The sequence below is a fragment of the Pinus tabuliformis genome, chromosome 5_2 (assembly GCF_031772625.1).
Source record: "Pinus tabuliformis cultivar Carrire ecotype Pingquan chromosome 5_2, CPIR1, whole genome shotgun sequence".
Taxonomy (NCBI): domain Eukaryota; kingdom Viridiplantae; phylum Streptophyta; class Pinopsida; order Pinales; family Pinaceae; genus Pinus; species Pinus tabuliformis.
The window spans coordinates 355,218,059-355,233,740 of record NC_142306.1 but is presented as its reverse complement, the minus strand read 5'-3'; positions in this window follow the sequence as shown (position 1 = coordinate 355,233,740).

Below are 15,682 nucleotides of genomic sequence, written 5' to 3'. Positions count from 1 at the left end.
TATATGTATATATATATATATATATATATATATATATATATATATATATATATATGTATATATATGTATATATATATATATATATATATGTATGTATATATACATATATACATATCTATATATGTATATATATGTATATATATATATATATATATATATATATATATATGTATGTATATATACATATATACATATCTATATATATATATATATATATATATATATATATATATATATATATGATGTGCATAGAACCTGAATAACTTCATGAGTGAGTCACTTCATTCACATCAAGTTTCCACCAAGCATCCTTTGAAATATATGCATGAGATATTTTATTTTCAAGGCTAAGATATTTCTGCTGTGATATGTCAGTGCATGGATGTATTGTTGTCGATAGAGATTATACATATATATATACATATATATAGATATATATAGATATATATAGATATATATATATATACATATATATGTATATATATATGTATGTATATGTATGTATATGTACATATACATATATATACACACACACACACACACACACACACACATATATATATATATATATATATATATATATATATGATGTGCATAGAACCTAAATAATTTCATGAGTGAGTCACTTCATTCACATAAAGTTTCCACCAAGCATCCTTTGAAATATATGCATGAGATATTTTATTTTCAAGGCTAAGATATTTCTCCTGTGATATGTCAATGCATGGATGTATTGTTGTCGATAGAGATTATTGTTAAGCACATTTGGATGTTGCTTTAGTATGAGATCTGCATGATATCTTGGATGAGAGGTCCATAGCATGACTGAGGTTGAACATGATGTTGCTAGAATGGCTAGTTGTGAGGCAAGATGAAGAAGCTCCTTAGAGAGTTGTTTAAGCATGATCTGGATATGACATGGATACATTGTGATGACATAGAGTGAGATCTGATTGGCAGAAAATCCCATATTGATATTTGAGACCGAGATACTCTCATATATTGAGACAGTGTAGTTGTTTGAAACAAGCTCAGGCTTTTGGTTGGCACCTCCTTGAGAGGGAGGATGATTATGGTATCCTTTTGTGATTTATATGATTATTTATTTTCTGACATGATATTTGGTTTGATGTCTTGTATGAATAGGAAACAACTACTATTGAGACAAGTTGATACCGAATTTGAGTATGATGAGAGCAACGCTGATTGAGAACATTGAGCCAACTCTTCCTCCCTGTCTGAGCTCCCAGGGTGAGGAATTGAGATAGAAGGCTCCTAGGGTTGAGGTAACTTTGTATAAATGGGTATGACCCCTATCTGTTACTCATAGGGTTGAAGATGTTTCTCCCCTATCCTCATAAGGTTGGAGAATGCTTCTCCCCTGTCTGGTCTTTGCAGAGTATACCCTAGTTGGCATCATACCCACAAGTTGGGCTTTTCAAGAATAACACTCCTCATTTGGCAAACAATTTGAGAGTGTAATTTGGATGTGCAACCCAAGTCGATTATGATGCAGGTGTTCTACCACATGAGTATTTAGGGTCATCAATAGGAAGATCAGTAGGCTATAAGATGGGTTGAGATAACCCTATGTGATTCCAGGTTGAGATTGAGGTCCCTGATGAGATCCTAGGGTTGAGATGTGCTCCCATGTGTGTTTTGATATCCTATTTCTCAATATGTGGTTGTAGATATATATATCCCCCCATGATATTCTGGGTTGAGATGTGTTCCCTGATGTGGTTCTAGGTTGAGATGTGCTCCTTGATTGTATGCTCTTTGACGACGATTGATGATGGTGTTCTGGGTAGTGTCCCACTGGTAGAGATTATAGGTAGCAACTTGATGGATGGAGGGTGGTAGCTTAAGCTCCCCTCTGGTAACAAATTCTTCTTCTTCTAGATTTGAGAATGTTTAGCATATGAGCATGAATAATCAAGAGATAAGCAGGAATAAGAAAGGGATGGATCGAGATGTACATTGATGATTTGTGATGATGATATACTTGAGGTGGTCATGGAATTATGACTACATGACAGAGATTATCAAGGATGATACATTATGACACTTGAAGGTTCCAGAATGACATATTGATTGATGGATAGATATTGGCAAGTGGAATTCTCCCTAGTTGAGAGGGAGTGTTAATTTTTTTCACTGTGGTCAAATTCCATTTTGGATAATTCATATGATGAAGATAATAATTTCAATAGATTCCTCTTTTCTAGAGGACCAAAATCGACCTAAATATCACCTTCTTTGGACAAATGAAACTTGGTTTTTGAATTTATTTATTCACTCATGTATATTGGGTTAGGTTGGCCCTAAGCACATGTACAATTGGACAGGTCAACCTTAACCCCAAGTGGACCCTCATGAAAGGCTATAAATAAAATATACCTCAAGTTCATGTGGACACATTTGATCAAGCTATATTCTCTTCTCTTATTGTCTTGGTTCGAATAGGTCTAATGGAGGAAAGCTCACGCAAATGGTATGAAACCATAGGGTTGAAGCTCGCATGTGTCTAGGGGTTCTGGATCTCGGATGCTGGATCATAATAGAGGTTTTTTGTCCTTAGACACTGGAAAAGTATGGTCATGAGAGAATCTGTGGATTCTTTGACATTGGCACAAAGTGTTTATGGGAGCGTCCGAGAGGATAACATTTATGCAATCCAGTTTGGTCCCTAGACACATGCATAGTATGGTCCTAAGAGTGCCTGGGATGTCATAGACACTCGCACAGAAGCCTTATGAGAAATTCCATGGTTTGAGGCATATCTAAGTATGTTTGACCCCAGACACCCTCATCTAGTTCACCTGGGAGCATCCAAATCTATTCCAGACGCAGTCTTCCAGTTTTGTAGAGAGCGTCCAGAATTGCTATAGACGCTCACACATACCCTCCTCCCTACATCTGAGACTCAAAGATGACATTTCAGTATTCTGAATATTTCTCTTAGTGATAGCAGTGTTCATCAATGTTGAACACAGTGAAATCAGTATCCAGTAGTTGACTACAGTAAGTGACAGCACACTACAATCCTCAAAATTTGGGTTGTGATTATAAGCATTATTAGATTTGTTTCATGGATATCATAGTTGTTTTGTTGCATATATAAAGTTATGTATCATTGTATCTTTTTCTGAATCATTTAATGAAGATCTAATAAGAATAATATTTGCAATGGTTTTCCCCATAGTGGGTTTTTCCCTAGTCTCGGACCAATCTTTTTTTTTTTTGTGTAAGTGAGTAGATTATATTATATAACAAGTATAATACAAAAAACTGCCGAAGCAGTGTGAGCAGGGATGTACAATATTCCTGGGCTGATCGCCTGCTCAGAGGAAGTGATACAAGTAAACCAAAACGTAGCACACCACTCAGGGTGGCGAGGAACAGAACAAAACATTACTAAACCTCAGGAACTACCGTAAGTAGACAGGAGAAGTAACAACAGAACAACAGACAAACACTAAAGCCGAGATAACAGAGTGAAAAGATAACAGAGAAGCAAGAACCCAAGTCGGTAAGAGAGCCAACATAATGACCTTAGAAGTGGTAATTCCCCATCTGGGCGATGGTGTCCAAGCCGATGTCCCTGACGTGGCTGTCGACCTTCGCCTGCATTTCTTCCAGGGAAGCAGGCTGAAACGCTGCAGAAGTGGCTGGCTGAGCAGCATGGTTCGCACTAGAAGTGGCTGGCTGAGCTGCAGGAGTAGTATTGATGGAGTCTTTGAGAAGCTGGATGAGCAGCCTAAGCATACGGTTGTGGGTTTTGATCGCTTCATTCACCGAGGTGATTTTGCTGTCCAGGGAGCTATTGTAGTCTATAATCTTGGCCATCTGTTCTGCAGTGAGATTAACCTCTGTGACGGTATGCTGCTTTTCCTTTTCGATGGATTCCAGCACCTTTGTAATTAAGGTTTTCGTGCGCCAGCTCTCCGCCTGGGTTCGCACAAATTGCGTGACCATCTTCGAGGGAGTACCGGGGTCTGTTAACCAGTTGACCTCAGCAGCAATTTCCATATCCGAACGACCACCCTCCTCAAGCTTCGCCTGAGCCTCTAATTCTGCAATTTTGCGTTTGATTCTGGTCGCGGTCCTGGTTTCGTAGCCACCTCTGGCTGCCTGAAGTTCCCTATTAGCTGCCTCGCAGCGACTACCTCCCGCTTCCATGGTAAACCTCTTGTGACTTGCCCGAATTAAACCAGACTTGTAAGCAGACCCGCTCTCAACACGAACTCTAAGAACAATGAGGAGAACAGGGCAATTGCCCATGTTTTTATAATGAAAGCAATGATGTTTCCTCAGGAGATTGGAGTAAATGCCTCTGATAGTGGTGGTACCTTGCTTATGGGTAAGCTGAAGAATCGCACAAGCGAGCCTGTCACTGGAAGAATTGGAGCTCATGATGTAAGTTCGAAGGAAAATTTTAAGGATGGAAAAATTTCTTGAAGTTTAAAAACATTGGCGAATCTCACTAATCCCTAATATGCAAACTATAAAATGTTTATTGATATATTTGTAAAATTATTCAAATTTATAATGATTTTATATATAGCCTCTATACAATGTTGGCGATTTTTAAGGTAAAATAATTTTATATTCTAAAATTTGGGCGAATCGTCTTTTATAAAATTGGAAATTGGCGAATCTTTTTTGTGGAAAAATCATGGAAAATTAGCCCACTGGGCGAACATTAGCCCCTAAAATTTTCCATGGATGTAACTTCCAGGCTGACGAGCCGGGCGCCAAGTGTATGGTGAAAGCCTTCTTAAGGGATGATGGCGCATGAAGGGAGATATGCCCCGTATGCTGGCATGCTTGGTGCTGTTCCTTCGGGCCTTGTTCCGCCTCCTTCCACTCAGAATTGCCATTAATGGTAATGAAACCTCTCCATACGGGTCCTCTCCATGCGTGCTGAAAGGACGGTGTCTGATGTAATGGATCTCGTCGCTTAATTCATTATGATCGCCCATCTGCAAGAGTTGCTGCCGCCAGGAGCTCCACCTCCCCCTATGTCCAATCAACCCATTGAGGGCTTTGGGTTGATAATCCTTGCCGATCTCCTCGTGATTCCGAGACCGTGGCCAGGTGCCGTCCTCGATTAAGGTTGGGTGACCTGGATTAGATCCTTCGCTGCCAGTTGTATGCATGCTTCCTTTATGATTGGGTCATCAAACTCCCGCCAACACCTGTCCATGGCAATGTTGGGGTTGTCTGCTCCACAGTTTGCCAGATGGTCAGCAAGACCATTCGCCTTTCTCCTGATTGTTTGAAAGATTAGACCTTTCATCCCCATAACGAGCTCAGCTATGTTTTCAGTAGCTTTGGCAAGCCTCCAATGCTTGGTTGCTTTGCTTATGGTCGTGCCTGTCTGTAGGCGTTTAGCCGCCATAGTCTCGGACCAATCATGGTGTCTCTATGTGTGCATTATTTTATTCTATTATTCCTTTATGTCCCACTACATTGATGATAATGATGTTTTTATTTCTATATAATTGCATATGTTGATGGTGTAGATCTGAATAATGTGGGGTGAACTTAATGTATTAATGAAGAAATGTAATTATCAAAGCAAAGAACAATGTGGCCCTATGAAAAATTAACATGGAATTAAAGGTGGGCTGAAGAAAATCCATGGAGATCACCCCGATGATGACACCTTTGATGGAATCAAGAAGAATATGGTAGTGACCTAAAATAATTCTAGGGTTTGAAGAAAACCCTATGAAACTTGAATATTAGGGTTTAATGAATTCTATGAGGTTAGGGTTGGAAAGAAAAACATGGTTTATGGAAACAATATGAGATATGGAACCTAGTTGGTCAATGTGAAGATGCTCAAGTTCTTGACAAAGTTTTAATGAAGCCATAAATGGGATAATCACTAGTAGACCTGGTTGGATAATTGAAGGAAACATTGGTATATGGACCATGTACATTGATAGCTCTTGAATATTGTTTCAAGAGGGAAAGGATCACATCTCATTGAAGATAAGTATTTCTTGACTTATGATGCCGCTTACTTTTGTTTAGACCTATGGATCTAATTATTATGTTTATTTCTTATACTTCCTACTTATGTATTTGAGTATATGGATGTTTCTAACCTCCTTGATTAGATGTGATGAGTAGATACTTCTTGAGGATCAATTGAGATGTAGGAAAGAAAAGATAGATCTGGAAAGAGGAAAGAAGGTACTTGATGGAAAGGTGACAAGCACTAAAAGCTGCCTATGATAAGGTGCATAGGTATTTGAATACCATAAGGTATGCATGGTATGTTGTATTTCAGCAATAGCATTGATGGCTAGGTAAGCCCTAAGACATTATGAGAATGTCTCTATATTTTATGGTTCATACATGCAAATGAAAGTGACTTGGATCTATGTTTCTTATGATGAAATGATGCACTTGGTGTTGAACATTTTAATCTTCTTGAATTCTATGAGGCTATCTAATATTGATACATTGATATAAATGATGATTGGCTAACATCGATCTGTTAGATGTCTTGGTTCTATAAGGAAGGCTATCACCTTGACTCTAGTAAATGATAATATTGCTACTTGTAATGATGGATTTCATATAGAAGGATAGCTCATTGAATCTTATACATGATACTACTGGTAATGCTTGTGATAAGCATGATGAAATCACATGGAAAGAGAGATAGACACTTGTTTTTTTGGTAAAGTTTTATTGAATGACCTAACTTGATCTCATTGATCATGATAAGAATGGTAACATTGATGTTAGAGGTACACTTATGAGATTGATATTCTAGATCCCTTACTACCTTTGGTCTTGTCTTGATGGAATATGGTTAAAATGAATGTACTTATGATTACCGAATGATGGGGGATTACAAGTCATGAAGTATATGCCCCATTTGCAGAAGGGGTTGACCTTATGACTGGATCTATGGGAGCCATTAGTGCTTATGCCTTATTATCATATCATTGACATCACTCACATATTTTGACTGCTTGTATGAAATCATGGAAAAGGGTGGGCCAGAAATAACCGACATGAAAGAATTTATGAGCAGTGGCCATCCTTGAGAGGTGGCCACTGAAAGCCTCACTGTGGCAATCATTTTAGAATTTCTCAACTTGTTTGTGAGTGAGGCACCTACGAAGGATATTTTTGATGCTCCACCAATAGAGGACATGCCCCAAAAGAAGGTAACGAGGGGCCTGGTGTCGAATGCACCTTCGATTGTCATGGGTAAGTTGGGGTTTGAACTTTTTAGTTCATAAAAGGAAGAGGATATCATCGTTCCAAGGGTCATCTGTTGATACTAAAAATAGATGTTCATTGGGAGGAGAATCATTAATAGGATATCCTTGGGTCTCTGTTGGGCGATTTGTGATGAACTCGGTGAGGATGAGCACCTCTTTTATTTTAGGAGAATTAAACTATATATCCAATTCTTGTAGAATAACAATCCATTGAGTGTATTTGTGGTTCATCATACGGTGAGTGAGTATATACCGCATGGGGTTAATAGATGTTATTACAGTGGTGTTTTGAAGTATGATATAATGTCGAAGCTTCTGTATAAAATGTACTAGAGCTAAGGTAGTTTTTTCTTATGGTTCATAATTCAATGCAGGCCAAGAAAATTTCTTGTTGATGTAATAAATTATGTGCTTTGTTATCTGGTCCATTCTAGACTAATACCCCAACGATGGATACATTTGATGTTGATAGATATAGGGTATACTCTTTATTATGGTCAGGTGGGCTAATCAAAGGAGATTGAGATAATGCATCTTTTAAAGCTTCAAATGATTTTTTAGTTGGATAACCCAATGGAAGGGAATATTCTGATGAAGGAGGTGTAGAAAACCTTATGCGCAAGTAGCATAATCGGGGACAAAGCATGGTAAGAAATTAGCCTTACCCTACAAGCTTTGTAATTTTTTCAATGTTCTTCGAGGTGGCACTTCCATAATGACTTGTACTTTGAGAGGATCAACTCTAATACCTTGCTAGGAAACTATAAATCCCAGTAGTCTTCTGACATTGACAAAGAATACACACTTGAGAGGGTTCAAACATAGGCTATATTGTCAACATCTCTGAAATACCATGTGAAGATCCTCCAAATAGTTAGCATGTTTCTTGGATCGTATTATAAGGTCATACAAATAGGATAGGATAAGATGAGCCAAATCATGGAAGATGTAATTCATGGCCCGCTGGAAGGTGGCAAAAACATTTTTAAGACTGAAAGGCATAGCTTGGTATGTGAATGTACCCCAAGGGGTTGTGAATGTGGTTTTGTATTGTTTCGTATGGTGAATCTGAATTTGGTTATATCTAGAGAACCTGTCCATGAAGGATAGGGCCTCATGATGGGTGCAAGCATCGATGACTTGGTTGATGAATGGCTTAGGGTAATTGTCTTAGGGACAAGCTTTGTTCAGATCTCAGAAATAAATACAAACGTGAATGGTGCCCTATTTTTTCAAGATGGTTACTAGGTTAGAAACTCAAGATGTGTAAGCGATAGGATAGATGAACACAACTTTGTGGATTTTATCAATTTCCTGTTTGATTTCTTCTTCCTTAGAGGGATGTGTTAGAAAATGTAACTATGTTTGGTCTTCAATAATGTACTTGAGTCATTATGTAATGTACTTATTAAAAGAATAAAGAAAAGATTTTTTATTATATTAACAATGACTTATTAAAACATGGGTTTCATGCTTGAGTCATCATTATATTAGTCAAAGTCCCCATTGTGGACTCCTAGGATTAATATTGAGTTTATAGAGTCATTGTATATTCGAAGAGACCCTTCTTGGGATTTCGAATCATGTAAAAAGGTTTTGTATCAAGTCAAATATGAATTATGAACCCTCCACATCATGTCGGCCTAAGGAAGATCAAGTTAGCCTAAGTATCCCCATTCAACCCACAAGAAGCCTATATATTGAAGGAAATTGAAGTCATTTGGAGCAATCACTCTCAAGGAAGTTCAATATCTCAAGAAGAGCTAGAGAAGTACAAATTATTTTGCCGGGAGGACAGAATAAGTGTGAGATTGGGGGAGTCTCTAGAGAATAAGAAAATCAATTTTTTGGTGCCTCTCCCCTCTCCCTCCCCCTCTCCCTCTCTCTCTCTCTCTCTCTCTCTCTCTCTCTCTCTCATTCTATTGAAGGAAATTGAATTCATTTGGAGCAATCACTCTCAAGGAAGTTCAATATCTCAAGAAGAGCTAGAGAAGTGCAAATTATTTTGCTGGGAGGACAGAATAAGTGTGAGATTGGGGGAGTCTCTAGAGAATAAGAAAATCAAGTTTCTGGTGCCTCTCCCCTCTCCCTCCCCCCTCCCCCTCCCCCCCCCCCCCCCCCCCCCTCTCTCTCTCTCTCTCTCTCTATGATAGGCGAAAGCAAGAAAATTTGCAAGAAAATTCACACAATATCAAAGGACTCATCCTCTCATGTAGTGGAATTGGGTGAGAAAAAAATCTATGTGGTTAGAGACCTAGGATCTAGATCATTGAAGCTGGATAATGGATTGAAGCTACATCTCAACAACATTCTCTATGTTCCAGGTATGGAAGGAATTTACTTTATATTTCTTGTTTAGAAGATAAAGGGGAAAGGATTTCTTTTGTTGATGGAAAAGTATTGGTTTGGAGAAAGAACTAGAGTATTGACAAAGCTAGGGTTTGAGTTCATGAAAGAAGTCTTTACCGGGTTATCACTCCATCTCCTAAAGATTTGGTTCATATGGAAATAAGTCCCATTAAACTATGGCATTGAAGGTATGGTCATTTTCATTATAGGGTCATCCATACTCTTAGTTGATTAGTTCATGGTATTCCTGATATGAAGTTAGATCATGGAGGTGTGTGCAAGGGATGCTCTTTGGGGAAGCATACTAGAAAGCCATTTCATCATAGTGAATCTAGATCTAAAGAAATATTTGATCTCATCCATTCTGATGTATGCAGGCCCATTTCTCAAAAAACACTTGGAAGACATCTCTATTATGTAACATTAATTGATGACCGTTCAAGGAAGAAATGGATCTACGTACTCAAAACTAAAGATGAAGTATTTGAAAAATTCAAGGAGTTCAGGGTTGAGGTGGAAACCCTAACCAAAAATATGATAAAGACTCTAAGGTATGAAAATGGTGGGGAATACACCTCTAAAGACTTAATTGCATATTGTAAGGATGAAGGTATTAAGAGGGAGCTCATTTTTCCCTACTATCCCAAACAAAATGGATTGGCTGAAAGGAAGAATAGGTCAATTGAATAAGGCATTTGAACTATGCTCCTTGATCAGGGTCTACCGAAGTTCTTATGGGGTGAAGCAATGATGACTACAGTATACGTTAAAAATAGAAGTCCTCATAAGTGTCTTTATAATACTACACTTGAAGAAGTATTCACAAGAAATAAGATGAGTGTGGATCATCTCCATATATTTGGAATTCCAGCATATGTCCATGTTCTGAAAAACAAGCAAAATAAGTTGGACTTGATAAGAATCAAGGGAATATTCATCGGTTATAGTATTTCCTCAAAAGCATATAGAATTTACATAAAGGAGGGAAGACACATTGAAGTAAGGAGGGATGTCATATTTGATGAGAATCAAGCTTAAAAGAAATCAAAGGATATTCCTATTGGTTCTGATGATGAATAATTTCCTGTATTTGAAAAAGATGAAGTACATCATGAGAATTCTACTACAAATGATGATGAAGAAGGACCAAGTGAGCCTATTCAATTGGTGGTTATCCCAACCACGAGGAAGAGTCCAAATTGGTTGAGAGCTACATTAGAAGATGTTGAAGGACATGAAGCTACAAAATGGTCCTCTAGGGAAGGTAAGAAACCAAAAAGGCATTCTAGTTATGTTGCATATATGACAAAGTTGATTGAAGCCAAACCATCTACATTTCAGGAATTTGAGCACGAAGAGGTTTGAAAGAAATCTATGCAGGAAGAATATCAATCCATCATGAAGAATGGGGTTTGGGAAATTGTTGCTAGACCTACTAGCAAATTGGTTGTCACATCAAAGTGGATATATAATATCAAACATGTTGTTGATGGAAGTATAGACAAGTAAAAGCAAGGGTTGCAAGGGGTTTCTCTCAAAAGGAAGGCATTGACTATGAAAAAAACTTTGCACCTATATCAAGGTACACTACCATTAGATCATTAGTTTCATTGTTTGCTACAATGAGGTGGAATATCCATCAAATGGATGTTAATATCACATTTCTGAATGGGACCGTTGATGAGGAAGTGTACATTGAACAACTTGAAGGATTTGAAGTGAATATAAAGGACTCTCATGTTTGCAGACTCAAGAAGGCCCTATATGGATTGAAGCAAGCACCAAGGGCATGGTATGCAAGGATGGATGCATATCTTCCCAGGATTGGGTTCATGAAGAATATTTTTTATCTGAATTTATATATCAAGGTCATGAATAATGAGCCCGTCATTATTCTACTATATGTGGATGATCTATTTATCACTAGTGTAAAACGAAGAATTCAAGAATGCAAGAAGATGTTGGCAGCTAAATTTGAGATGAAGGAACTAGGATTGATGCATTAGTACCTAGGTCTATAAGTATGGCAAAGACCTAGGGAGATATATTTTGGGCAAGGAAAGTACGTCATCAAGTTATTGCATAAATTTGGGATGATGAACTCCAAGCCAATGGTTACTCCTATGATCACCAACCTCAAGAATGTGAGGAGCTCTAACTCTAGTCTCATGGATCCTACCTCATATCGTTAGTTGGTGGGTTCCCTGATGTATCTAGTAAATACTAGGCTAGGTATATGTTTTGCAATGAAAATTATTAGTTAGTTTCAGTTGGATCCTTGTCATGATCACTAGATAGCTACTAGATATATATAATGGTATCTTCATGGCACAATACATCACTGTCTAAAGTATGATAATATGGAAGTCAAGATAATTGGCTTCATAGACTGATTAGGGTGTAAGTGTGATCCAAATTTAAACAAGAACACAAAAAATTACAGATATAACCATAAATACAAAGATGCAACAGAAATAACACTTCATTTCATTACTATCAAACACTGAAATATGATTACAAACATAATGGAAATAAGACTAGCTCGGGCGATGGTAGCTTATCTCTGAGAAGATATGTGGTAGCTACATGCCTCTAAACTGTGTTGAAGTGAGGCTCAAGGGCCTATTTATTATTGAAAAACATGAGAAAATACTAAACAACCAAAATCCTAACTAGAGGAGATGTAATGCCAAGAGTCTGTGGGCCATGTTGGGGTTAGTTGGGTACCCAGCTTCCAAAGGTCATAACTTGGTCATATTATCTCCATTTGGTGCATATGATACCTTTTTGGAAAGGTCTCTCCAAGTAATACAATATTTGTTGCAAGTCCTTGCCTTCAATTATGAGCCTACAATGGACATCAAAAAAACACTGTTTAGGGGGTCAAAACTGCTCCAGAAGTTCAGGACCCGAAAAACAGCTAAAAATAGTAAATGTCGAAATAAACAAGGAAACAAATGAAACTAAAAAGATGTCTAGGTGGGATGGGTGGGTGGACACCAATACCCACCTGGATCATTCCTCCCCCATTAGGAAGTAATGGTCCCCATTGTGTGCAGAGCCTCCATGAGGTGAGGAAATTTCTGTTGAACCTGGTCCCCGGTGAGCCACTTTCCTTGGTGCAGGAGTTAGCTAACTTTGAAAACCCGATATAGTTGGATCTTTTGTTGGCAATTGTTCTTGACCTATGTGTCCATAATCCAATCAGTTGTGGCTTGTTCCATGCAGTCTGGGTTTAACTCTATTGGTGTGAAATGTTCTATAATGTCTAATGTGTCCAACAATGGTAGGAAGTATGGTCGAAGACGGTCCACATTGACCACTGGGTGCAGGCCAAGGAATGGGGGAATGCTGAGCTCAAAATCATTATCTCCCATAGCCTTGGTAAGGGTGTAAGGATAATATTGGAGTGGTCTAAATTTCTGATGGGCTTCGATAAGGCATTCTTTTTGCAAATGCAACAACACTTTGTCGCCCACCTGAAACTTGTGTGACACCCAATGTTGATCATGTCACTGCTTGTACTTGGCATTTGACTTGTCCAGGATGTCTTGAACTTGCTAGAGGATGTGTTGGATGCATTCAATAAATCTTGTCGCTCTATCAGCCTCGGATAGTACATGTGTGGATTATGTTTGTGTCATCACATGAGGCATGGCAACATCAATCAGACACAATGGTTGGAATATTAGACCCACTTGAAAGGGACTGTGACCATTCGAGCTATGGAGAGCTCTATTATAACTATGCTACACATATGGAAGGCTCTCATCCTAGGTTTGAGGATGCTTAGAATTGTACATGTCGAGTATGTTCACTATCATCCTATTGACGACCTCCATTTGGCCATTAGTTTGGTGATGGAAGGCAGTTGATTTGGTGAGCTTGTTGTCCAATAGTGTCCAGAGGCTTGACCAAAATGTGATCAGGAACCTACTATCCCAATTTGATATAATGGTCTGCGGGATCCCAAAATGTACCAATACTCATTCAAAGAAGATTTTGGTAGTGTCCTATGCTATGATATTCTTCTTGTATGCTACCAATATAGCCATCTTAGAAAATCTATCCACGACCACAAATACATAGTCATTACCATGCTTGGTAGAAGGGAGGCTAGACATATAGTCCATGGAGATGGATTCCCATGCCTGGCCTAGAGTAGGAAGAGGAGTTGTTACACTAAAATTTGTCACCATGACTATTTGCAGTTAGTATGGCTCCATCAACTATCATACTATCCTCCTTGGCAAGCCTCATACCTCTGCTCTCCATGTCAAACTCCAAGAAAGAGAGAAAGTCATTAAAAATCTATATATCTCTGGGTACGAAGTTTCTCTTAGCCTTACCTGCGTGTACGCACCCCAAGTTCACAATACCTGCGTACTTGTACGCTCTGTCTGTAAAGCAATGGGTGCGTACTCCTGTAAAGGTCAAAAGGCGCAAGTTTCACTCCAAAAAAGTTACTTGTGGTCATTTCTAGAGCATTCTAGAAGCTTGTTTGACGTGTATGAAGCGCCTCCAGATGGTTCATGTATCCCTACCAAAGAGGAACTTATCCCATCAAGAGGGGAGCTATCCCATCCAAAGAGGGGCTTATCCCATTGATGGTGGACCTGAATAACTTCCTCTAGAGCACTATAAATACAGGAATTGGGCCAAAGGGAAGGGAGCTTGAAAGCTGAACATTCCTAAGGGTAGATGCTGCTGGAATTAGGACTCCCTTGTAAAGCTTGAGAGGAGAGATTCCCATCCTTTCCTAGCCTTATTTGAGAGTGGGTGAGCTGATCAAAGTAAAAGAAAACTCTTGCTGGACCCTAGGAGGGACTTGCACAACACCAAGGCTCAAGTTGTAATGGTTCCTTTTGTTTCCTCTTAATACAAATGAACTCATTTTTCTCAACAGATTGTTATTCATGATTTGTTTCATATACTCCTTGGTCTGTATGATGGATATGTATTGTTTTATGAGTTTATCAGGTGCTATTTAATATTTTGGCTTGTTAGTGAATGCAGGTTTCAAAGAGAAGGAGGAGCTCATCCGGATCGGCGAGGCTGGACTACTACAAAGCGTTGGACTAAAGGTATGTTAAGGTCCCCTGATTACTTGTATTCTCAATGCATGTTTAGAGAAAGGTAGTGTTTATTTGTCTTGTTTGTCACTAGAAAGCTTTTGCTTCTAGGGAGGTCGGTTGTGTCCGCAATATCGACTCTTTCCGCATGACAAAATGGCGACCATACTGGGGAACTCCATTGATGTGAATGTTTTTTCCTTTGTATGAAATTTTGATCTGAGAAAAGTCGTTTGTTTTCTGGTTTTTGGCTGTCTGACTGTGTATTTGGGTGGGCTAGCTTAGGGTTAAATTAGATTTTAGTTTTCCTTTGTTTTGCTAGAAGTACGCAGCCTATGCGTTGAGCACAGTGCGTACTTGTACGCACTGTCGCTTTGTGCACAGAGCGTACCCGCACCTGTGCAAGCAGGTCGCCTGCGTACCCTGTCAAAATTAAGAAAATTTCAATTTTCTTCTTTTTGCCTTTTAGATTTTGTTTTTAATTTGTTTTTTCTGCCCAGATCCACTGGTTTTCTACCATAAATCTTCACCTAATCTTGTTTCGTCAGTGTCGAGAGTTTTAGTGAAATTCATAGAGGTTTTGCCTTAGGGTTTGATTTTTAACTGGTCCTGTAGTGACTTTGGCGTTAGAGGTTGTCAAACTTTGGATCTCCCTGGTTTTGTTCAATCCTCTTAGGAGTCGGGCCTGTCATAGAATTCACCCTTGTGAGAGACCTACCTTTGCGTCTTCTCTTTGCGAATCTCGAAAAAGTTTGTTGTTTGAACTTTGAATTTTATTCTTGAGAAAAAGAACAAAAGATTTTGATTTTTGTTTTTGACTGGTTTTTGGTTCTGCATTAACTAGTCCTTAGTTACATTTTGACTGAGTAAAACATCCAGGAATCATCTTTAGTAAGCTTTTGCCTCGTTAGATTTACATTTAGATTTATTTCTCTTAGTTTTGCTTTTGAGTGAAATTGAGTTGATTTGATTGCCATAGATTTTTTAACTTTGATTTTTGTTAAAGTA